This window comes from Lagenorhynchus albirostris, chromosome 20, assembly GCF_949774975.1.
Source record: "Lagenorhynchus albirostris chromosome 20, mLagAlb1.1, whole genome shotgun sequence".
Classification (NCBI taxonomy): domain Eukaryota; kingdom Metazoa; phylum Chordata; class Mammalia; order Artiodactyla; family Delphinidae; genus Lagenorhynchus; species Lagenorhynchus albirostris.
This window is the reverse complement of record NC_083114.1, coordinates 51575586-51597681: the sequence shown is the minus strand read 5'-3', so window position 1 is coordinate 51597681 and position 22096 is coordinate 51575586. Positions and strand designations below refer to the sequence as shown.

Below are 22096 nucleotides of genomic sequence, written 5' to 3'. Positions count from 1 at the left end.
TGCCGGGAGCATCGCTGGAGGGAGGGGCAGAGGGGACAGGGAACATGCAGCATAGAGGGAGCGGTGTGGCGGGCAGGGGTGGCAGGGCCCCATCGGCCCGCGGGGAGACCCTCCACGGCCGCGGGCATCTCCGTGCCGCCCTGGCTTACTGTGGCAGCCTCAAGCCCGAGGCATCCCTGTGTCTCCCGCGCCAACCTCCCATCACACACACACAGGAAGTAAAGACTCGTTGGGAGGAGGGAGTGTAAGGCGTGGGTTTGATGAGGGCAAGGAGGGATGGTTTGATCTAGACCTGGCGGGCTTGGGGCCTCTGTGACGGCTAATGCAGGAGGGTGGCGGGTCACTGGGAACCACGGCTGGGCTCCAGCTGTGGCCGCCGTCAGCAGAGGGCCTAGAGGACAGGAGGGCAGCAGAGGAACCAGGGATGCTCCGCCTCCATTCTCCAGGCTTCAGGTTGCCAAGGCCGGACAGGATCCCTGATGGCCGGGACAGCCGTGGTCAGTAACCAGGGCTGCCTGTGGAACCTGCACGGTCGCAGGGCTCTTTACCTGGAGTAAGTACAGTACCTCATTTAATCCTCTTATCGGCCCTGTGAAGTCCATTCTGTCATTATTCCCATTTCACAGATGAGGAACCCAGGGCACAGACAGGTTAAACAACATGCCCAAGGCCACACAGCTGGTGGGTGTGACAGAGGAGGGTTGGAATTCAGCAAGCCTGACTCCAGAGGCCCTAAACCTCCTCAGACCTCTGGTTTCACTCCCTCTTGTCTCTGAGGCTCAGAGAGGGGGCTGGTGACGTGGCCAGGGTCACACAGCGGGTTAGTGGCAGAGGTGGAGTCACGTCTCCCAGGCCCTGATGCTGCAGCCTTTCTTGAGCCGGTGCCTCTTTGGATGGCCCACCCATCCTTGGGGTGGGGCCAGAGGTGACAGCAGTGGCTGGTCTGCACAGCCCAGTCTCCCACACGTCGTTCCGGAAGGACATTAATACCGGATCGATGGGGCAGCTGGGGGGAGACGGACGCCTTCGCGCTAATGAACTGTTACAGTTCTGCGGGTGCCTTTGCGTCTCACGGCTCTTCACCTCTTGCATTTGCTGTGTGTGTGCCTGAGAGCAGCACACGTTTGCAGGCAGCTCCGTGGGTGTCTGAGCCCTGCCTTTGTGTAATCGGTGAGGCGCCGACCTCTTGGCGCTTCCTTTCTTCCACCTGCAGAATCCGCGCCCTGCCTACCTTGCGCAGGGCAAGAGCAGAAAAGCCCTTTCCCGACAGAGCGTGTATCCTCTTAGCCCTGACCGCGTGCGCTTTCGTGCCTGGGGTGTCGGGGAAGGGTGGCGGCCTCTGCAGTCCACGCTCCCACCGGCCCTGGCTGCCTTCCTGCCCCGCTGGCCTCTATGGGGAGGATGCCCGCGGGAAGTGAAAGAGTTAACAATGGATCCCTCTCCAGCTTTCCCAGGAAAAGGGCAGGAACCGCGAGGCCTCCTCTTCAGAGGAAGGGGTGGGCGGGGGATGCGAGGAGAGCTAGCTCCTCTGCTCAGGCACCTCCAGCCACCCTGCATATTCAGTTCCACCGACTTCTGCAGACCAGCTGTTCAGAGCGAACCCAGAAGGCGGAGGGAGGGTTTCCAATAAGCAAAGAGGAACGAATGTGGGATTCATTACTGGAATTTGGCAACGCAGAGAGCCTCACTTTCTCCCCTGAGATAGGATGGGGGCAGGGTCCTGCGGGAGTCGGAGGCCCTGGGTGGGAGCCAGGGGGTGGGGGTGGGGGGTGAGGCCAGAGTCCCTTCCCTTCCCCCACAACTGAGCTCCGGGGCCCCTGCTTCCCTTTGCTGCGGCTCGCCCTTCCCCTGAGAACCGCAGGCTGGAATCACGTGCCTGCTTTCCTCCACTTCCCTCCTGCCCCTGCGGAAGAGAATGGCTTGGCCCCTTTGGCCCCTGCCACCTACCGCCTCCTGTTTGGCAGAACTGGCCTTTCTCCATGGAGGCTGGGGCGGGCGTGGGCAAAAGCCACTTCCCGGCAGCCAGGCCAGGTCCTGGGAGGAACTGCAGGCAGCCGATGCCCCTGCAGGGAGGGCTGGCTGTCCTGGTGTTGGGAGGACACCAGGGGAAAGGCCAGGGGGCCACTACGTGGGGGGGGGGGGGGTGCCACTGGGCTCTGGAAGCTTTGTCTTCCAGACCAAAGCTGAAGGGACTGGTGAGCTGTTCTCTGTCCTCTGGATGCAGGAGGCAATTCATGGGATTCCCCTGGCCCCGATCCCGCAGTTTATGGAGGAGGAAATGAGAGGCCCAGAGAGGCAGAGTGACTTCCCCAAGGCCACACAGCCCAGCACCCCTCTCTCTCTCTCTCTCTCTCTCTCTCTCTCTCTCTCTCTATGCCTCCCCGTGTGGCAGCTACTGTGATGCTGTGGTTTGGGGCCCCTCGGCCTGTCCAGCGTGGACGCCTGATGCAGCAGTGGTTGGAAAGTAAGACCCCTGGGAGAGAAGTGAGGCCTGTGGTTCGGGCTGTCAGGAACCAGTGGCCTGGTTCCCGGGAGCAGAGCACTGACGCCTCGCCCACATCCCGCACCCCACACCCCCGGGACCTCTCTGCCACAAAGCCGGAGTGACCTGGGCTCGGGGATTCCAAATTCATCTCGCTGGACATGAGGCTGTCTTGCTGTGACCAGTTATCTCCGGTGGTGGAAGGGGGCTCTCTGTGCTCGAGAGGGTGCCACAGTGAGGTGGGAGGAGCTTGGCGTCCAGGGAGCCAGCGAGGGAGGCGGACTGCACTAGCTTCCAGTGGTTCTGGTGAGGGAGGAGACCGCGGACAAGCCGGCTGCCACCATCGCTGTGGCCGTGGCCTGTCACCCTTCTGGGGCGGCCACGCACCACGCTGGGAGAGCCCAGGTGAACCCCAACATTGTCCTGGAAGAATCACTGGTCACGAGCTGAGGATGGAATTTCTGGGCAGGACCTTCTGCAGCCCCCGGCCCATCTTAGGTACATTATCCCATTTTACAGATGTGCATAACTGGGTCCCTCAGCTACTAAGTGGTGGGGCCGGGATTTGAACAGAAGCAGGCAGCCTGCTGGGCATCCTCCCCTTCATCTCCTTTCAGGACCTGGGTTAGTGGGGTCGGCAGAATGATGATTCCTAAAGATGCCCGTGTCCTAATCCCCAGAACGTGTGACAATGTCTGGTCACAAGGCAAAGGGGAATCAAGGCTGCTGCTCAGCTGGCCTTAAAAATAGGGAGATTATCCAGGCTAATCTAGAAAGATTATCCTAGCTAATCCACACAGACCCAGTGTAATCCCAAGGGTCCTTAGAAGTGGAGGGAGGAGGGAAGCGAGTCCGCATCAGTGATGGGGTGTGGGAGAGATTCCACTGGCCACGCCGGCTCTGAAGATGCTGGGAGGACCAGGAGCTAAGGAATGCAGCGGCCTCTAGGAGCTGGAACAGGCAGGGAGACAGATTCTTCCCTGGAGCCTCCAGAGGGAACCAGCGTTTGGTTTCAACTCGGTGAACCTGTGTTGGACTTCCGACGCCCAGATCTGTAAGATGAGGAACTGTGTTGTTCTGAGTTACCACGCTGTGGTGATGTGTTATAGCAGCAGCGTGAAGCAGATACAGTTAGGAAGCGGTGATCCTCTTCTGGAAGGATTCAGGAGGAATTCCCTCTGTATCCTGAGCCCTGGGAGATTCTGGGTTCCCCTAGACGCTCCCAGCCCTGGAGTGCACAGGATGCTCCCCCAGGCAGGGCAGGAAAGAAACCAGTTGTGAAACTGTTTCCCTTTTATACAGATGAAGGGCAAGGGTGTGGGCTTGTGCACCTGCCTCCTTTTTGTGGCTTTTTCCCGCCCCCCAGACTTAGAATTCTTTAGCTGCAGGAGACCCCAGGGTTCATCTGCTTGATTTGCAAGTGAGGAAACTGAGGCCCAGAGAAGTGAGGCTGCGTGGCCAGGGCGTGCCTGGTGGTGGTGGAAGGTTGGCGGGTGTGGACTGCCAGGGAGAAAAGCAGATTGGCCTTGGGGGGGCGGTGCGGGCAGCTGGAGGAGCAGCTGCTGCAGCATCTTCCAGGTGCCCCTGCCTTGACAGCCTGGGAGCCCCGGGGACCAGAGGATGCCCAGGCTTGGAGGCTGTGGCCTGAGATAACACGTGGGAAAGTGCCAGGTGTCCTGCCTGGGGTGGAGGCTTCCTCTGCAGGCGCCGCCCGATTGCAAGCCCCGCCTTTCCTCGTCAGCACCCGTGGCCAGCAGCTTACAAGAGTTAGGCTCCTGTCTCTGGCCATGAAATAGTCATTTTCTGAGCTGCTTAGGGCCCAGGTGAGCAAATCTCTTCCCCCTGACCGCTGTGATCATCCTATCCCGGGGTCTGGACAAACAGCCCAGATGACACTTAGTGATAGTTTTACAGCCCCATCACTTGCCCCTCTGCAGCTCACACCTCCCCTGGCTTCCTGAACGGCTTCCCTGAGGTTCCCCCGAGGCTTTGCTGCCAGGCCTTCGCCTGCAGGTCCCTCAGCCTGGAAGGTCTGCTTTCCCACAGCGGTGGGGCCTCTTTTCGGATTCTCTAAGAACAGCCTTAGCGCAGTGTTCTCAGGCACCGCTGGCCCTTGGTAATTGTTGCCAGATTCCTTGCTCTGTGTCTTCTCCCTGAGGCCAGGATCTGAGAGGGCAGGGCCTCTGTCTGTGAGGCTCAGCCCCATCCCCATACCTGACGAGATGCCTGCACGCACTCCACGTGTGCATGGGATGAAGGAATGAACAGTTAGGTTGTGAAATCATCCAATACCCATTTCTAACTGGTACATCATGATAAAATATGTGTGGCATTTCACATTTTGAATATGCTTTTGTGGGTGTGAAAGATCGAAGTGGTTTTATTGTGTGATTCATGAATCAGGCAGCAGCCCCTTGAGCAACGAGTCGGGAGCTCCCTTGAGTGTACTTAAAAACATATTTTTTTATTTTGAAATAATCTTAGACTCACCAAAAACTGCAAAAGTCATAGGAGAGGGTTCCTGTGTACCCTTTTCAGCTTCTCCCCTAATGACATAGCACAGTACATGTCAAAACCAGGAAGCTGACGGTGGTACAAGAATGTTAACTCAGCTACACAGTGTACTCAGTTTCCACCGGTTTTACAGGCGCCCCCCCCCCACCTTTTGGGGTGTATGGTTCTTTGAAATTCTATCACATACGTAGGTTCATGCAATCACCGCCACAATCGGGAGACAGAAATGTTCCATCACCAGTGAAAGTTTTGCCTGGTTCTGAACTTTATCTAAATGTTACCATACAGTATATACTTTTTTTTTTTTTTTTTTTTGTGGTACGCGGGCCTCTCACTGCTGTGGCCTCTCCCGTTGCGGAGCACAGGCTCCGGACGCGCAGGCTCAGCGGCCATGGCTCACGGGCCCAGCCGCTCCGCGGCATGCGGGATCTTCCCGGACCGGGGCACGAACCCGCGTCCCCTGCATCGGCGGACTCTCAACCATTGCGCCACCAGGGAAGCCCCAGTATACTTTTATTTTTGGCTTCTTTCACTGAATCTTATGTTTGCAGGATTTGTTCCTTTTTTTTTTTTTTTTTAATGTACTTTTAAAAGAGAAATTTCCCAGAAGATCTTTTGGATCCACCGTTAAGGTTTTGAAAGCACAGTTACATGAAACTCATCGGTAATCCAAACTCTTCATGTCCATCAGTAGTCTCTGCTGATTCTTCTCTGTGCTTCCGCCGGGGAGCTGGCAGACACTGCGTTCCTGCAGGCTGTCTTCCCTGCTCCCACGCCTGTGGAGGTACCAAGAAGAGGCAGGGAGGCATCTCTGTGGAGATGTCTGCTTAGGTGCCAGGCTCAGCGGCAGTCTGTACCATCTGTACTGGGCTTAGATGGCTCAGTGCTGTCTCTTTCCTTTTCATCTTCCTTGAATTCTGGTGAGGGAAGAACCCCTTCCCCCCTTCGACAGATGTGAAAAATCACTCGCAAGAGATAAAGAAATTTACCTAAAGTCACTCAGCTGATAGGTGGTGGAGTCAGATTTGAACACCATCCTTCTGACCTCTAAGCCTGGGTTTCCTGGATAAAATGGGAACTTGGGTGGCTTGGACTGCAGGCCCTGGAGTGCTCGTAAATGGGACTGCTGGCCCCTGGGCAGGGAGGGTCTGGCACAAGGAGATGCCCAGGTTTGTGGAGCCAGCTGGGAAGGGTCAGTGTCCCCTGTCTGAGTAAACAGCCGGAGGTCATGTGCCCGCTGTTTCACAGCCTTGAATTTCCTGAGCTGCCAGTTCTGGGAGGAGAGAAAGGAGAGGAAAGAGCTGGGCTGGGCTGGTTTGGGCCCAATTCCCAATTAAACAAGCTGCTTAGTTTCCCATGAGGGGCGGTTGTACCTGCCCCAGGGTCTTTGCCGAAGGGAAGAGGGGTTTCAGGCACCCCAGTTAAAAGTGGGTCTGGGGCTCACAAAACCTCATATCATACGCCCTAAGCAGCCGCAAAAGCCCTCAGCCCTCACGTCTGACACCCAGGCCTCCGCCCCGAGGGAAAAACAAGGCTTCTTCGGCTGGGGCATTTTCTGCCAGGTCATGAAGACGGGCCTGGAGTCGCCCGCTCCCCTTGGTTAGAAGCTTCGTGTGGTTTTCAAAGCACTTTGACATGGTTAGTTCCAACCACCCTCCCCAAAACCCCACAAGGGAGGGCAGGAAGTTGGAGCCACCCTCCTCGCGAGCAGCCAAGTAGCAGGTGGGTTCATCGCCCTCGGTCTCAGTTGGGTAAATGGAGGCTCAGGGAGGTGGCGCCTCGTCTCCAGGGCCACCTGGCCAGTTAGTCATGGGTAAGCTCAGGGCTTTGATTCCCCAGTGCCTGCGAAGATCGCTCGCATTTAAAAAACACAGGCACTGTCTCAGTGACCGCCTGGGTGCCTCTGTCTAGCCTGAGAAGCAAACATTTGACAGTCCTGTTTCCTTCCTCTCACCAAACGCGACCTGCGTCCGTATTTATCTATTTATCGTTCCCATGTTGACTTTAGAACTTTTACTTCGCGCCTCTGTTTCTCTCAGTAACGTATGCCATTGTTTTACACGTTGCAAAACGACGTAACCAGGAGCATGTTCTGTGAGTAGCCTTCTGAAGCTTACTCTATTTGTGAGTTGAGGTCATCTGCACCAGTGCCTGCATCTGGCCTGTGCCTTTTCTCTGCCAAATGGTAGTCAGCGGGCAGATACACTATAGCTTTCTGTGCTTCCCTTGATGGACATCTGGGTTGTTTTCATATTTTTTTGCCTTTATAAACCATGCTGCTCCGACCATTCTTGTGTCCCCTGGTAATTTAGGAATTTGGACTTAAAAATCTTATTCCAAGACCTGTGGCTGCCCCAGGTAAGCTACCACCCTCCCCCTCTTTGGGACTCATGTTCTCCACTCCCACCCCTCCCTAACCTGTGTCCAGAGAGGCTGGATTGGTCCGATGTCTGGCCTAGAGCAAGAGCAGAGAGCTGATGGGCTTTTAAGTCTAAACCAGGGTTTCCCAAACTGTGTTCTCTTCGGGCTCATTAATACGCATTAGAGAGGCAAAGGGGGTTCCACAGTCCAATGAGTTTGGGCAATAGTTAAAGACTTTGAACTTTTAAAAAACTCACATTGTAGAATTTAGTTCAAAAATACATTGAAACGTATTTGTAAATATCCAAAAGAATGACTGTAGAGGGTAGCAATTGCCAAGTCTGTTTGACTGCGGAAACCTTTTGGGATGGGAGCATTCTGCAGAGCAGGCTGTCCTGCTTTAACAGACTTTGAGAAACGGGTCTAAAGTGCTGGCTGGGGGTGGGGAAGGTGCCGGTCTGCAGTGAAGAGGGTTTTTTTGGGTAAATGTTGGGGAAGGAAAACTTTTCCTCTACCCTCTTAGATTCAGTCTTTGGGGGTCTGCAGATTAAACTGACAAGAGCCACGTTAGCAAGAGGAACGACAGACTAGACTTAAGCACGTACGTAAGGGAGTTCACAGAAAACTGTGACTCAAAGGGGCGTTAGAATTTGGGGCTTATATACATACCTTCTTAGTAGGGGAAGGGGAGGGGGAGAAGAGCACTTACTGGAAAACAAAGGACTCTGGAAAGATAAATGGGCCCTTAGGAGGAGAGATGGATATAGGGTAGTATTGTGAGAGTATCTGGTAGGCGTGGTATGCAGACTTCTCTGCTGTGATAGAGGAGGGGAGGGAATTGATGACAATTGCATTCTTCTGGAAGGCTCTGCGTTTAGGCAGATAAGATTTAAGGAACTCACATGCCTTCTCTCCCACATCGTATGCCGCAGTAGTGTATCCCGGACCCCTTTCTGGGTGTCCTTCTCTTGTTCTCTTCCAGGTGCCAGCCAGGCAGTGGGCAGTGTGCAGACCCTTAGTAAAAAGGCCAAGTCTTACGCACTGAATTGGCCGGGGCGCCTCTGGCCCGGCCCCCGCCCCCGCCCCTGCGGGAACTGTTGACCCTCCCGCTCCCATCCCACTCACCCCCCCTCCCCCGCCCGTGTGTCTCTTGGGCACACCCAGCTCTAAAATGTTGTCAAGATCTCACCAAATCTCAGGGCTGTGTATGTGTCTTTCAGTCCTAACGGTAGTTCTCAACCTAGGCTACCCATTGGAGTCCCCTGAGAAATCTTTTTAAAATTACCAACCCCTAGATGAGTTAAATCAGAATCACTGGGGTGGGGTCCGGGCATCTGTATTTCCTAAAAGCTCCCCTTGGAATGGTGGTGTGCCACCAGGCTTGAGAACCTCTTTTCAGAGGCCAAGCAAATACCCTGCCCTTTCTGCTTGCTTATCCCCTACCCCCCGGTAGAACCTCAGTCCCCCCCTTCTAAATACTAAACCATGTATTGTTTGACTCAAAAATTTACCAACTTAGCTGCTAAAGCTTTTGTTTCGGTCCTCATTTCTGTGAAGGGTAAGGAGGTCCAGAGTGTCACACGTAATGGCAGCCTGGAGCGCCCCCGCCTGGCGGTCCTCCCTCCTGACACCCTGGAGAAAGCCTTCAGGGTCAGACACCCCTGACGCGATAGACGTCCTTGGTTTCTGTTTGAAATCAGTGCAGGATCTGATTGTTTTGTTGCTGGGTGTTCAGAATTCTGGAAGGAGGATGGGGTGGTGGGGTTGGAAATGTGCCGGGGGCTACTGCTCAGCTACAAAGTATCCTTCACGCCAGAGTAACAGAGTTGGCTGCCAAGGCGAGTTAAGATATCATCAAATAATTTCTGACACATTGTTGATTTAATGATAGCTTTTCAAGAGGAAAAAGAAATGTGTATTAAAGGTGCCTGCGAGGGGAAGGTGCAGCCTGACAGTGGGGGTGGGAGAAGCACTTCTTACAAAGGAGGAAATGGGGCCTTCCTGCTGCTGAGTTCCACAAACATTTATGGGGCCACTACCTAGGAACCCAGGAGGAGGTAAGTCAGCCAGGCAAGTGCTCCGGGTCAAGATGTGAGGTGGGAAACACGAAAGGGGGCGGGGGTGGTCACATCTGATGGAGAAACATCCGGAGGGCTTCCTGGAAGTGGTGACTTCTAACAGGGGATTTTAGATGGGGTTTGGGAGACTACAGGGCCTGGATGAAGGGCAGAGGGTCCTTAGAACACAGTATGTTTGGAGATGTGGCTGGCGGGAAGGTGGTCAGGGCCAGAGGCGGCGGCAGTCTGGGTGTCGTGGCTGAAGCTGGTGATGGAAGTAAGGCCGGCCTCTCCTCCCCTCGCATCTCAGAGGAGACCCCCGTGTGCTGTCTAAACCCCTGCCTTGGGAGATGAGAGAGGAAGGTCGCCCGGAGAAGTGCCCTTCTAGGAGGGGTGCTTAATGCATGCCACGTGCTGCCTCTGAGGTCAGATGGGACGGAGGAACTGGAGGCTGCCCATGAGGATTGTTTCAAGAGGTCGGTTTTAATGGTGAAATGGGCAGAAGCCAGATAGCAAAGGTTAAGAAGTGAGTGGGTGGTGGGAGGGTGGAAGCCGCAGTGTAGACCAACTGTGAAGAGGCTGGATTGTTCAGGGAGGAGGAAAGCAAGCCTACAGCGGAGGAGGGAGCTGGGCCAAGGGAAGGGGGCTGGCCTTATTTTTGAGATGAGGGGCAGCCTGAACGTTCTCCTAGGTCAAGTTGAGAAGGAACTGGAAAAAAAGAAAGATGTCAACCCAGTGTGGCAGCTAGCCCCTGCGGGCGTTGCTCTGCTGCAGAGAGCAGCTGTGCGGTGGGGCCCCTCTCTCCCCCATGCACGCCGGGGCCTTCGCTCTGGGGCCTGGGGGTTACCCCCAGGGACGGTCGGGGCGTGTGTGTGCCAGCACCTCTCGAGGCCCGCCTGCCTCTAGGCAGGGGGCTCCCCACCCCCCGCCCCTGGGGGCATGTGGCTGAGATGCTCCCTGCCCATTGCAGCCCCCAGGCCCACACTTCCAACCCGCCCAGCCCTTCCCCTGTCCCCCTGTTCGGGGGGAGCCCAGCGAGCTGCCCACAGAGGAGAGGGAGGGATCTTTTTCTTGGCAGTTGACAGGAAGCATCTGCTGCCTCCCTTGGGGTCTGCCCGGGGTGGGTGGGAAGAGAGCTGGCAGGTGGGCTGAGCTGCTCGGGCTTTGGGCTTGGCAGGAGGAACGTTCGGGACCTGGGAACTGGGGTGGGGGGGCGGTATGTGTGTGCATGTGTGTGTGCGTGAGTGTGAGTGTGCATGAGACAGGGAGGGAGGGAGGGAGGGAGGATGCTGTGTAACCACTTCCTCCCCTTCCGCCGCTGCTGCACGCTAGAGCAACGTCTCGGGCGTCACATGAGTGCCCCTGTCCTGCAGGGCGGGCGACTCCCGCAGAGGCTGCTGTGCTCTTCACCCAGTTGGCCCAGCTGCAGGTGGGAGCCCCGACTACCCCTCTGTGGCTTCCAGAGTAGGATCCTGCTGCAGGACATCTGATCAGTGCTGCCGCCCCTGGCGACCTTTCTGTTGGGGGTTCCCCAGGGGGGGATGGTGGGCTCTGCTCATGGGCAGATGGAAACGGCCCACAGCATCCTTGTCCAGGACACCATGGGACCCCCCTCTCCACTGCACGTCAGCTGGTGCCCAGCGAGGGGAGCTTCCTTAGTTTTGTGGGGGTGAGTCCAACTCCCTCCCCCAAAACCTGACTTACACCCCATCGGGTCTGGGAAGGGTCCCGCTCATGGATGCATGGCCTGGAGCAAGTTCCCTCCAGCTCTGAGTGTTTGTTTCTTCATCCTAACATATACGGGTCGAGTTCCAGACTGCAGGGCTGTATGAGTTTCCTGTGGCTGCTATAACAAATTACCACACGCTCAGTGGTTTAAAACAAAAGGATTTATTCTCTGGCAGTCCTGGAGGTCAGAAGTCTGAAATCAGGGTCACTGGGCTAAGTCAAGGTGTCAGCAGGGCTGGTCCCATCTGGAGACTCCAGGGGAGAGTCTGTCCTCACTTCCTCCAGCTGCTGGTGGCTGCCGGCACTGCTTGGCTTGTGGCCACATCACTACACTCTGCCTCCAGCATCACCCGGTTATCTTCTCTATATTCTTCTGTTTTCCCTCTGCGTCCCTTTCATAAGGACCCTTGTGATTATGTTTGGGGCCCACCCAGGTAATCGGGGTAATCTCTGCATCTCACAATCCTTCGTCACCTCTGCAGCGTCCATCCTGCCATGTAAGGTAACATTCACAGGTTCCAGGAAGAGGGGGCGTGATTCATCATCCCCCAGGGCTCCTGAATTGTCTCAGGGCCCTTCTGGTTTTAAGGTCTAAGATGGGAGAAGAAACTGGCTCAAGTGAAAAAAGGACACGTTAAATTCTTTTCTCTTTAATCTACCGTGAACATATTCACATTGTTGTGCAACCATCACCACTACCGAGTTCCAGAACATTTTCATCACCTCAAAAGGAAACTCCATATCCATGAAGCAGTCACTCCCCGGCCAACGCCTGCCCCCACCTTGGCAACCACCGCTTTCTGTCTCTATAGATTGTTTTTTTGTTTTTGCGGTACGCGGGCCTCTCACTGTTGTGGCCTCTCCCACTGCGGAGCACAGGCTCCGGACGCGCAGGCTCAGCGGCCATGGCTCACGGGCCCAGCCGCTCCGCGGCATGTGGGATCTTCCCGTACCGGGGCATGAACCCGCGTCCCCTAGCATCGGCAGGCAGACTCCCAACCACTGCGCCACCAGGGAAGCCCTACAGATTGTTTTTTAATCACTGTAATTCTGTGTGACTTTGAAGTCAATAAAAAGAAGCCTGTTGAGGTACTTCGGGGAGGCCGGTGCCTAGATGCCTGTGCACGGAGGAGCACGAGTTGCAGTAGCTCGGGTGTCTGGAAGGGTTCCTGGCTCCACGCTCCCGGGGAAGCTCCAACAGCCCAGCTCACTCGTGAGCCGCTGCTTTTGAGTCAGGGGTGCATCCTGGCCTGAGCACCTGTGAGCCAGGTAAGTGAGGGAACCCTGGAAGGGGGGGGGGTTGGCAGTCTCAGGAACCGACATCTTTGGAATCGTCTGACGGATGCTTAGCGCTCATCTGGCAAAGTGACTCTTAGGAGAAACTCTGTTCTTTCTGACGGTCGAATCTGAGAGTAATGTCCCCATACGTTCCCAGAAAGGGGACACTGTGATGTAGGGATCAGTGGCCTCAACAGTATCTCACAGTAGATGCTTCTCTGTGTCCTGTACCACCCCCCGCGTGGCTGCATACACGGTGCTAAAAACGATCCAGATAAACGGCTCTCCAAGGATCTGGTGTCATCTCAGGATGAAATTGAGGCTGTCGAGAGCTGTACTGTCCAGGACATGTGGCTACTGACCACTTGAAATGTGACCAGTCCAAATCGAGAGGTGCTGTAAGTAGAAAATGCACGCTAGACTTTGGTACGGAAAGAAAAAAGAATGTAAATATCTCAAAAGCTTTTATGTTGATTACATGTTGGGTTGATAATATTTTAGCTCTTTAGGTTAAGTAAAATGCTTTAAAATTAACGTCACCTGTTTCTTCTTACTTTTTTACCGTGGCTCCTAGAAACTTTAAAATTATGTGTGTGGCTGGCCCGTCTGTGGACGGCCTTCCATTTCCGCCAGAGGACTGGATGGACAGCTGCACAGGCGTCGGGTCGCTCTCTCTAGATGCCGAGTGTGTGCTGAGCAGCAGTGGGCTCTGAGCGGTTCCGGGGGGCAGATGTGCTGTGTTGGAAAAGCCCCTGGACTGGGGGGCTCGTCAGGCGCAGGGATTCCTTCTCCTGTCCTCTGGGGGCCGCCGTCAGTGACAAGTGAGGGGAAGGTACGAGAGGAGCTTGTCACGTATACAGAGCACCCAGGCCGCCTCCTGGGCCAGAGATCTGGGGGTTGGGGGAGACGGCGGGCAGGGCGAGGGCTGGGCTTGGAGAGCAGCTGGTTGGCGCCCAGGAAGGGGTGGTGGGCCCTGGGAGTGGATTCTGGGGCCAGAAAGCTGGGGGACAGAGTGAGGCCAGAGATGAGAAGGAGGCTCCAAGGGGAGCGCTGGGGGTCAAGGCGTCTGCCGGGCAGGCGTGGATTAACCCTGACACCTGGCCTGGCCTCCTTTGTGCTGGTTCCTGGAGCTGCTTTTTAGGGCCCAGCCCAGTGGGCAGGGGTGTCAGGGCCTTCCCCACTCTCTGCCTAGGAAATCACCTCCTTGGAGGAAAGGGAATTGTATTTTTTGAGTGGCTGCCCTTCCTGTTTCTGGACACACGTCTCACTTTAATTCTTGCAGCTGGAGTTGATTACACCCATTTTACAGATGGGGAAGGTCCAGGCCAGCAGATGTTGAGTAGTGGGCCAAAACTAGTTCGAGTGAAGGGGCCTCCATCTCGTTTTGACTCTGAGGCCCATGTCTCGGATCCACCACGGCCTCCCGCCCACTGAGGTGCCCACTGAGATGCGAAAGAGGGCTCCGGACATGCAGTCCCTCCCGCGGACACTCCCCCGGCTCTGGCCAAGTGCCTGGAGACCCATGGCAGCAGCTCTCCATGGCCACTCCACATGGGGGTGTGGAAGGGTGTGGGACACAGCCCCCTGAAGCCTTTGTGACAAACCCCAAGACCTCAGAGGCCATTGGGGAGCAAGTTGGCTGTCAGGGGTGGGAGTGGCCGCTGCTGGGGAGAGCTGGCTGCTGAGGGACATGGTGGTGGACGTGGTCAGCCTGCCCATGTGACTGGTGGGGCGGGTGCCCTGGGGCCTTACCCACCCACCACGCGGGGGCATCTGGGAAGGGAAACCCTGGGTGTGGCCTGGCCCACGACGGCCAGGCTGGAGGTCTTTATCCCGGAGGCAGGAGGATGGACTGGCTGGTGTCACTGGCCCTAAGACAGACCTCCCAGGTTTCACTCAGGCTCTTGTGCACTTGAAATAACCACTCCCTGCCCCAGGAAGACCCCCACACCGGCCCCCCGCAGCTCTCTCCTCCTGTGGGAGTCGGCAGCCTGAGCGCAAGTCAGCCCCGCCTGTGCCTGGGAGTGACTCACTCCCTCGGGGTCAGAGGTCGTGACACAGGCTGGATTTGGCAGATCCCAGCGTCCAGGCCCAGGCCCAGGCCCAACAGGGTCGATCCCAAGCTCCCTCCTCTGGGGACCACCCAGCCCATCCCCTGAGGGGGTCTCGGCACTTCCCAGGGGCTTGCAGGGAGGGGAGAGAGGAGGAGACTCCGTCACTCATTCCCAGGCCCTGAGGGGCTGGAGAGGCAGGAGTTCCGAGGCTCCAGGAAGAAGAAAGAGCTCTGGGTGAGCTGGCCACCACCTCTGCCTCCCCAGCCCCTGCCCGCTCCTCTCTTCTCCCTCCCGGGGTCATTGCCACCTCCGCACGCACAGCAGAGCTGGCTGTGCTCCCACCCGCAGCTGCCAGGAAGCCTGGACCTCCTGGGGAGGGCGGCCTGTCATCCGAGCTGCTCGGGGTCAGGACCAGGTGGGGGGGTGCACCTGGCAAAGAGGGAGCGAGGGCGGGGCGGCGGGGAGAGAGGGTGCCCGTGGGCAGCGTCAGATTCTTGGCATCGCCCTGAACGCACGGGCTGGGAAAGCAGGGCAGCCTGGCTGGCTGGCCAGGTGAGCCTCTTTCCTTTTCTCTCTTTCCCGAACTCCTTCCCCGGGGACCGTGTCACTCCCTTTGGGGGTGACTCAGGCAGGCTTGGGAACTGGGCTCCTTGGCATTTCCTAGGCACCCGGGGCGGGGGTGATTGCCGGGGGCGCCCCTTCTCTCCGCCTGCCCCCCCTCCCTCGGCAGCCCCTCGCCCTGCCCCCTCCGCAGGGAGGCCGTCGCGGTCCCTCCCTACCTCGGGCCCGCGCTCTGGGAGGCTCCTTGTTCCTCGGCCACAAAGCCTCTTTGATCCTCTGCTCGGCTCCGAGCCATGTGACCCGGTGGGCGGGCCGCGCTCTCAGGCGGCCAGCGCAGCCCGACTCAGCTGCTGGGTGAGTCCTCGCTCCCTTTGTTCCCTCCAGCCTCGCACCGCTTGCAGGGGCCCCTCAGGTGGTCCGGCTGCCCGGCAGCCCCCTCGAGGGCCGGGCGGGAGCGGCGCCTCCCCGGGGGCCCCCGGGTCCAGTCCCCCGGCCGGGCCGGCGGGACAGCCCCCGGGCCCCAGGAGCGGGACGGTGGGATCTCGGTCTTCACTCGGGGCCCAGATTTTCGGGCGCGGAGCAGAAGAGAAGGGCTTTGTGTGCCACAGCCGTGTCTCTGTAAATATTTGGCCAGCTACCCGAGTGGTTAAGTCCTTCTCGGCCAGGAGTTTCTTGGAGCCCATTTCCCTTTCGCAAGGGGCTTCCCTGACTTCCAGGAGGGCTGGGAAGATCTGCGGATTGGCCACCGCTGCCTCTTAAAATCGTCCCGTCCAGATGGTCAGCCGTTAGGGGTAGGCGGCTCCGAGGACCTGCTGGAGATTAGTTTCAACAGATGCTAGAAATGCCGGAATCAGAGATCTTGCGGCCGGCATTGCGATCTGGGGAGTTTCTGCTGCAGCGTGTCTGGATTCCTGGGAGGTGTTCGGGATGTGGGCGATGTTCCTGGGAGCGGGCCGGGGGGCGGTGGAGGGGTGGCGGTGCGGGGGGCTGGAATGCGAGTGCTTTGCTGGAGGATGGAGCAAGGGCGTCCACCACGTCGTCACGCCGTGCTGAGGAGCAGGGGTGAGGAAGCGGCTTCTCGGGGACGTGCCTTCCGAGGGGCTTTCCGGCCCGGCCAAGAAGTTGGGAGAACCCCCAGACTCAAATCCCACAGCCAGCCCGGCACGTCACCCTAGGCACCAAAGCTGGAGGGCCGAGGTGCTTCACCGGCAGTGCCATCTGCTCTGAAACTTCATCCCAAATGTGCCCTGGGTGTTGATTCAGCCTCCAGGCTGCTGCCCTGCGTCCTGGTCTCCCTCCTTTCCTTCTGCTGTGAAATCTGCTGGCATTTTTGTCCGAGGTTTGGGGAAGCATCTCTGCTCACCAAAGAAAGAGACGTTTGAAATTCCTTTCCTGGAGGAAAGTGTGCTGCCCGGCAGAGGTGCATACAGCGGGTTTCTGGTCTGTGGGGACAGCACCCTCGTTGGGATTCAGTTTGGATCCCGCATGGAGAAACCTGTTGGGAAGGAGGGAGAGAAAGGCCCTGTGTCCTCATAATTGTGTGTGCTTTCCCCGCCCTTCATTCATTGTTGTTTTGCCTTGAAACTAGGGCCTCCATGGGTGTTTACACAAATGTCATTTCTCTTTGGCAACCTGGGGGCTCCTTTTCAGGAAAGAGAAAGAAGAACAAGTTTGTTTAACCCTCTGGGGGTGGGGAGCCAGCATCCGCATGACGCCTCTTTGGAAAGGGGGGATTCCCACCTCTCTCCCCTTGGGTCCCTTCTGGGTGAAGACATGGCTGGGGAAGGGGGCCACTTCTGTGGCTGACCTCTCCTTACGCCCGTCTCGGGGGACCTGCGTTGGTCGCTGACCCTCGCCCACCCCTCCTGGGCGTCCCTGCTGCCCCCATCATTTCCGGGTTGTGGCACCTGTGGTACTGTTGGGTCTGCTGGTTTGTGTCTGCATTTCCGCCAGACTCCGCACCTCGTGGCCGGCACTGTGATCGGGGTTCCGTCCGGTTCAGCTGGCGCGTGGGGAGGATCAGGGCCCCGGGCATCTGAGATGGAGGAGACAGAGCCCTGTTCTGATGGGAAGGGGGAAGCCAAAAGGCAGAACACCGACAGTGCTGTCATTGGGTCCCACCAACCCCAAGCCTTGTGGGGCCCGTGGGGTTACCCCCTGAGTGCCAGGCCCACTGCCCCAGGCCTCCAGGATGGGGTTCACAAGGGCTTTCACCCCAGAAGCCCTGAACCCCTTAGGGTAACCAGGGTCCCTAGGGCGCCTTGCCTCCCCACCCCCTCCCTGATCCCCCGGGCCACCGTGCCCGCCCCACTTCCTGTTGTGTCACCACCAGCCTGAGCTGCTCTGGTCAGATAGGGCAGCTTTGCAGGAAAGAGGTTTCCTAGGGGCTGAGATGCGTTCGGCAGAAGGAGAGACCCCACCAGCCTGGAGCAGTGCCAGCTTCCTAGGGTGTCAAAGGTCTCTAGGCTGTTTTAGGAAGCCTGTCACCCCCTGCACGGTTCACTCTTGGGCCGGCTTTCCCATACCGCCAGCGGCTCTGGGCTCCCTCACTTTCCCGTTGGCCAGGTGTGTAGGAAGGCGGACTTTATTTTAGCGTGTGAGGGTGAGGACAGACGCGTGCTGGCCACCCCAAGTCCCTGGCCAGGGTCCTCTGCGGTGGCCTTCTACACCTGCTGTTCCCGCCCATCCCTCTCTTCAGCCCTCCTCTCCCCAGCCCCGGTTTAGACCACTGATACCCCCGGGCTTCAGAAAGCTGCGGGGTTGGATGTGGCCTGGTGCGGAGATCCCGGTGGCCCAGCTCCCCACAGGAGGGGAGTCTCGGGGAAGGTGACTCCAGTAGAACTCAGCCCTTGGCCGGGACTCTCTTCCCAGACTTCTGCCTCCCAGCGCCGGGCTTTGATTTGCTCACTGCGTGCCAGCCTGGCTCCTGGGACAGGTAGGGACGTGTTCTCAGAAGCTCAGTGGAGCCTTCTGACGCCTTCCCAGGAGCACTCCTGCGGTGGCAGCCGGGCACAGCCAGCTCCGAGGGCGAGCTTGCTGGGTGAGCAGACTGGGGGCCCGGCGACGGTGCAGGTCTAATCACAGCCGGGAGGGCACCTGGCCCCACCTGGCGAGCCCTCCAGCTGCCCACCTCCCAGCGGGCTCACCAGGAGCCCTGTTGGGGGCTGGCAGAGGTGGCGGGTGGAACATCTCGCCCTGGGCGTGGGTGGATGGGTGGGGTTCAAGCCTGCCACTCTCTTCTCTTTTTATCTGTGTCCTGTGGAGAAGGGCTGAATCCCGAGAGGCCCACGGAGCTTTGATTTCAGCTCTGCAGGGGCCTGTGTGGCCACTTGTCCTCATCTGGACTCACTGGTCCACCTTCAGAGCAGAGTTAATGATCAGCTCGTGGGGGCAGCTTCACCCCACCGCCCTTCTGGGGTGCGGGGCTGGGCCGTGGTTTGGAGGGAGGCCATTCCAGCTTAAATGCGATTTTTAAACCCTTTAATCTGGGTTTGGTAGCCGGATCATAGCAGAAACACCAAGTTTCTTGTCGCTCTCCTGAAGCTGGGAGTGGAGTGAAAGGTCAGCTCCCGAGCACCCAGGCCGCCCTCGGAAGCTCCGGGTTGGGGTTCAGTCACCAACGCTGACCCCCACAGGGAAGGAGGTCCACCAGCCGCTGGGGTGCCCCGCCCTCTGTTCCTTTGCGCCTGGTGTGCAGCAGGCCCCCTTCTGGGGCCATGTCCCCCAGAGGGGATGCCAGCCCCTGTCCTGCTCTGTGAGTGCCAGGCACTGAGTGCCCAGTGAGGCAGTCACTCCCATGGCATTGGAAGAGCGCCCTTGCTGGTGTCCCTGGTGGAATGTGCCCAGTACCTCCTCCAGCCTCCCAGGTCTTTATCGCTTATCTTATCTCCCAGGCCTGTCACCAGGCCTTTCACCGGGCTCTGACAGCAGATAAGGTTTTCCTTTCCTGGGAGCAGGAGAGTGAGTTTCCCTCCTGCGGGGAGGACATCCCACACCAGGTGGGGACGTCCGCGTCCTGTCCGTGAGTCTTTCCCTGGACTGTGCACTTGGGTTGTGTTTCCTTGGTCTTTGTGGCGGCCTGGACGCCCCAGGTGCCTGCTCGGTTGCTGTCGGAATAGAGGCGCGCACCACGTGGTTGCAGCATTTTATCTTTTGTCCAAATACTCTTGTGGTTTCTGTGAGACAAGCTCGAGAGGGCCTTATAAGAACAGACATTTGTTTTGCTCTCTTCATACAAGCTCTCCTTGGAGCCTTTTTTTTTTTTTTTTTTAAAGATAAAGGACCAAAGAGCAGCATTTCTTCCATGATTTGAATACATTCTCCTGGGGCAGGGGACTGGACCAGATGACCCCAGGCTTGCCCCCATGCTCTGGTGCTGGGGGAGCCGTAGGGGAGTGAGGACAGGATCCCAGTCTTTTGTTCCTTGTCTGCCAGGGACAGAGGAAGAGCTGCCCGTTGCTGGGGGTCAGCTGTGGGCCCCGGAGACAAACGGCCGCTGGATAGCGGCCCCGTTGAGTCAGAGGGAGAATCGCTGTTGACTGTAGCTTGGGGGTCGGTGGGGGCCAAGGGTGGCAGGGGGTGCAGAGGGCGGAGGGGGTGTCACAGACCCCATGGGGGAGCAGGTGGGCAATGCACCACCTATTGGCCTCACTCATCTGCCCCCGGCCCTGCGGTGACGGAGGGCACGGAGCAGAGGCACTGCGGCCACTTTGCAAACCGCATGCTCTGCTGATGTCACTCTGGTCACCCCGGTGGCTTTGCAGTCAGCCTGCCAGGCCCCAAACCCCACAACCAGCGCTGTCTGGCCAGGTTTACTCTGGCCAGGTGCCCGGGGCCCCCAGTCTTAATGTCGAGGAGTTGCATTGAAGCGACCTTTGTCACCAACTGCTGGAGCTGCCTCTCTCCCTCCCTCCCCACGTGACGGAGGTGGGGACCAAGGCCGAGGCGAACGGTAGGTCGGGACGTGTCCACGACAAAATGTCATCCTCCCAGACTTTTCCTCGTGGGAAAAAGAACACGTTTTACGAGGCTTTTGTTTGCCCTTGGTTTAAGTGTAGCTGTTTAAGAAAGTGGGAAAACAGAAGGATCTCCACTGTGTCACCTGCTGCCTGGGAGGTGCAGAGGGCAGGTGGGAGGCGGCCTTTCCGTCGTCTCTGGCCGCTTGCCGTCCACCCCGCCTCCACGGCCACCCTCTGGGGCCGGAGCGCTAGTGAGGAGCGCGGTCGGGGCAGAGGAGGGGACCCGGGGGGTGTGGGGCTGCGTGTCCAGGTGGCAGGGGGGGGAGGGCCGATGTGGCGGCTTCTGCTCAAATCGCTCACCTCCGGCAGGGCCACCCCGGCACGGCACCCGCTCAGCGGATGCCCACCTCCTGCTTGCCTGACACAAAGTTCCTCAGCTGTCCTTTTCCATCTTTCCAAAGTCTTGCCTGTCTCCGCAGCCTCCTCCAGGGCTCGCTGTGAAACTGGATGGCCTGGTCCCGTCTCCCCGAGGCTCCTGGGACCCCCCTCCACCATGCGCCAGCAGCCACCTCTGTCCCCACTCACTCCTTCACTCCCTCGTGCGTTCATCCACCAGTGCTTTTCGGGGCACCTGCTCAACAGTCCTGAGCGGAAGGGGTGCCACTGTGCTTGGGCGCCAGGTCCCCCGTGGGCCACGGAGGGAAGGACGGGAGACCTCTGTGTGCACCTCAGTTTCTGCATTCAGCCTGCTGCCAGTTCGTCGGGTTGTGGGGAGGCATGTGAGCTGGGGATGGGGGGGTTGGTCCTCCGGTTTTGTGGGGTGGGTGGAGGGGAGGTAAACCCCCCTCCGTGGGTGCCCCCTGAGCTGGCTCCTCGTGGGGCTCTCCGACGACGGCTGGGGAGTAAAGAGCTGATTCACACCACGGGGCACCCGGAGACCCGAGTGCAAAAGTTATAATTAAAGTTGCTCTTGAGCAACGCAGAGGCCCGTCTCCCTCTGCGGCCTGTGCTAACAACCCTGTAAAAGTGGGACTGAACTGAATTCTCTCTAGTTGTGGCTTGTTTGGTATCCTTAGGGTTTGGGAAGGGGAGGGAGAGGACTTGGGCTTCTAGCAGATTTGGGGTGGCTCCTACCAAGAGGGCCCAGGAAATCCGGCAGCGGCCCCCCCAGCAGCTCCGGCTCCCCCCAGTCATTTCCTCCGGGCCTGCGCTGAAGATGCTGCCCAGACTCAGCCCCTGACCGGTCGGGCAGGGCCGCAGGTGGGTGCCGGGCCTGAGTCCTGCTGCCGGGGGGCCGCTGCACCCCACTGGTTCAGGTATGTGGAAGGGGTCTGAGTGGGTGTCTTGGGAAGCAGAGGTTTTCCCCTCTTGTCCCTCCTGCCCAGGGATTCAGGATGAGCCAAGTTCAACCTTTCTGATTGCTTATGGGCTGTGTTTTTATCTCCACTTCCCCCTCCTTTCAGGGTGAGGTTTACGGCTTCCGTCTGTAAAAGGGGCCTGCTCCCGGGTCATTCTGTGACTTGACAGGTTCCAGCCCATGACACCGAGGGCCCTTTTTAAAAATTCACGTCCTTATGAGCACTGGTGGTTTGAGGAGCAGGCTGGGCAGGTATAGAAGTCACCAAAGTCACCTGGGCTGCGGAATTGTAAGGGGCCGGGGCGCCTCGCAGGCCAGATGCTGCGTCAGTGCTGGGGGCTGGCCGTGGACCAGAGGACACAGTCCCTGCTCTGATTCCCTGGGGAGCTCAGCCATCAGCCTTCTTGTTGTTGATAATAGCTTTATTGAGAAATAATTCACTTTCCAGAAAATTCACTCTTTTAAAGTGTACAATTCAGTGGTTTTTGTATATTCACAAAGTTAGGCAACCATCACCACTAATTCCAGAGTATTTTTATCACCCCTCGAAGAGATCCATTAGCAGTAGCTTTCCATTCCCAGCTCCCTGCTCCCAGCCCCTGGCAACCACGAATGTGCTTTCTGTCTCCATGAATTTGCCTATTCTAGGTATTTTGTATAAGCGGAATCCTATAGGAGGTGGCCTTTTCTGTCTGGCTTCTTTCACTTAGCGTAATGTTTTCAGGGTTCATCCATATGTAAACACG

At 57.9% G+C, this 22096-nt stretch overlaps 1 protein-coding gene across 11 annotated transcripts in view; it reads left to right on the top strand.

The window, feature by feature from the left end:
- Positions 1–22096, top strand: part of SEPTIN9 (septin 9) — a 165065-nt gene that overhangs the window by 109969 nt on the left and 33000 nt on the right. Inside the window, exon 1 of one of the 11 annotated variants that reach the window (XM_060135054.1) lies at positions 15241–15389. The exons of 9 other annotated variants lie outside the window; for them this stretch is intronic. The gene's annotated coding sequence lies outside the window, so the exon portion shown is untranslated. Of the gene's footprint in view, positions 1–15240; positions 15390–18017; positions 18076–22096 lie in introns of those variants that run through there. One more of the 11 variants, XM_060135057.1, reaches the window with a different exon arrangement.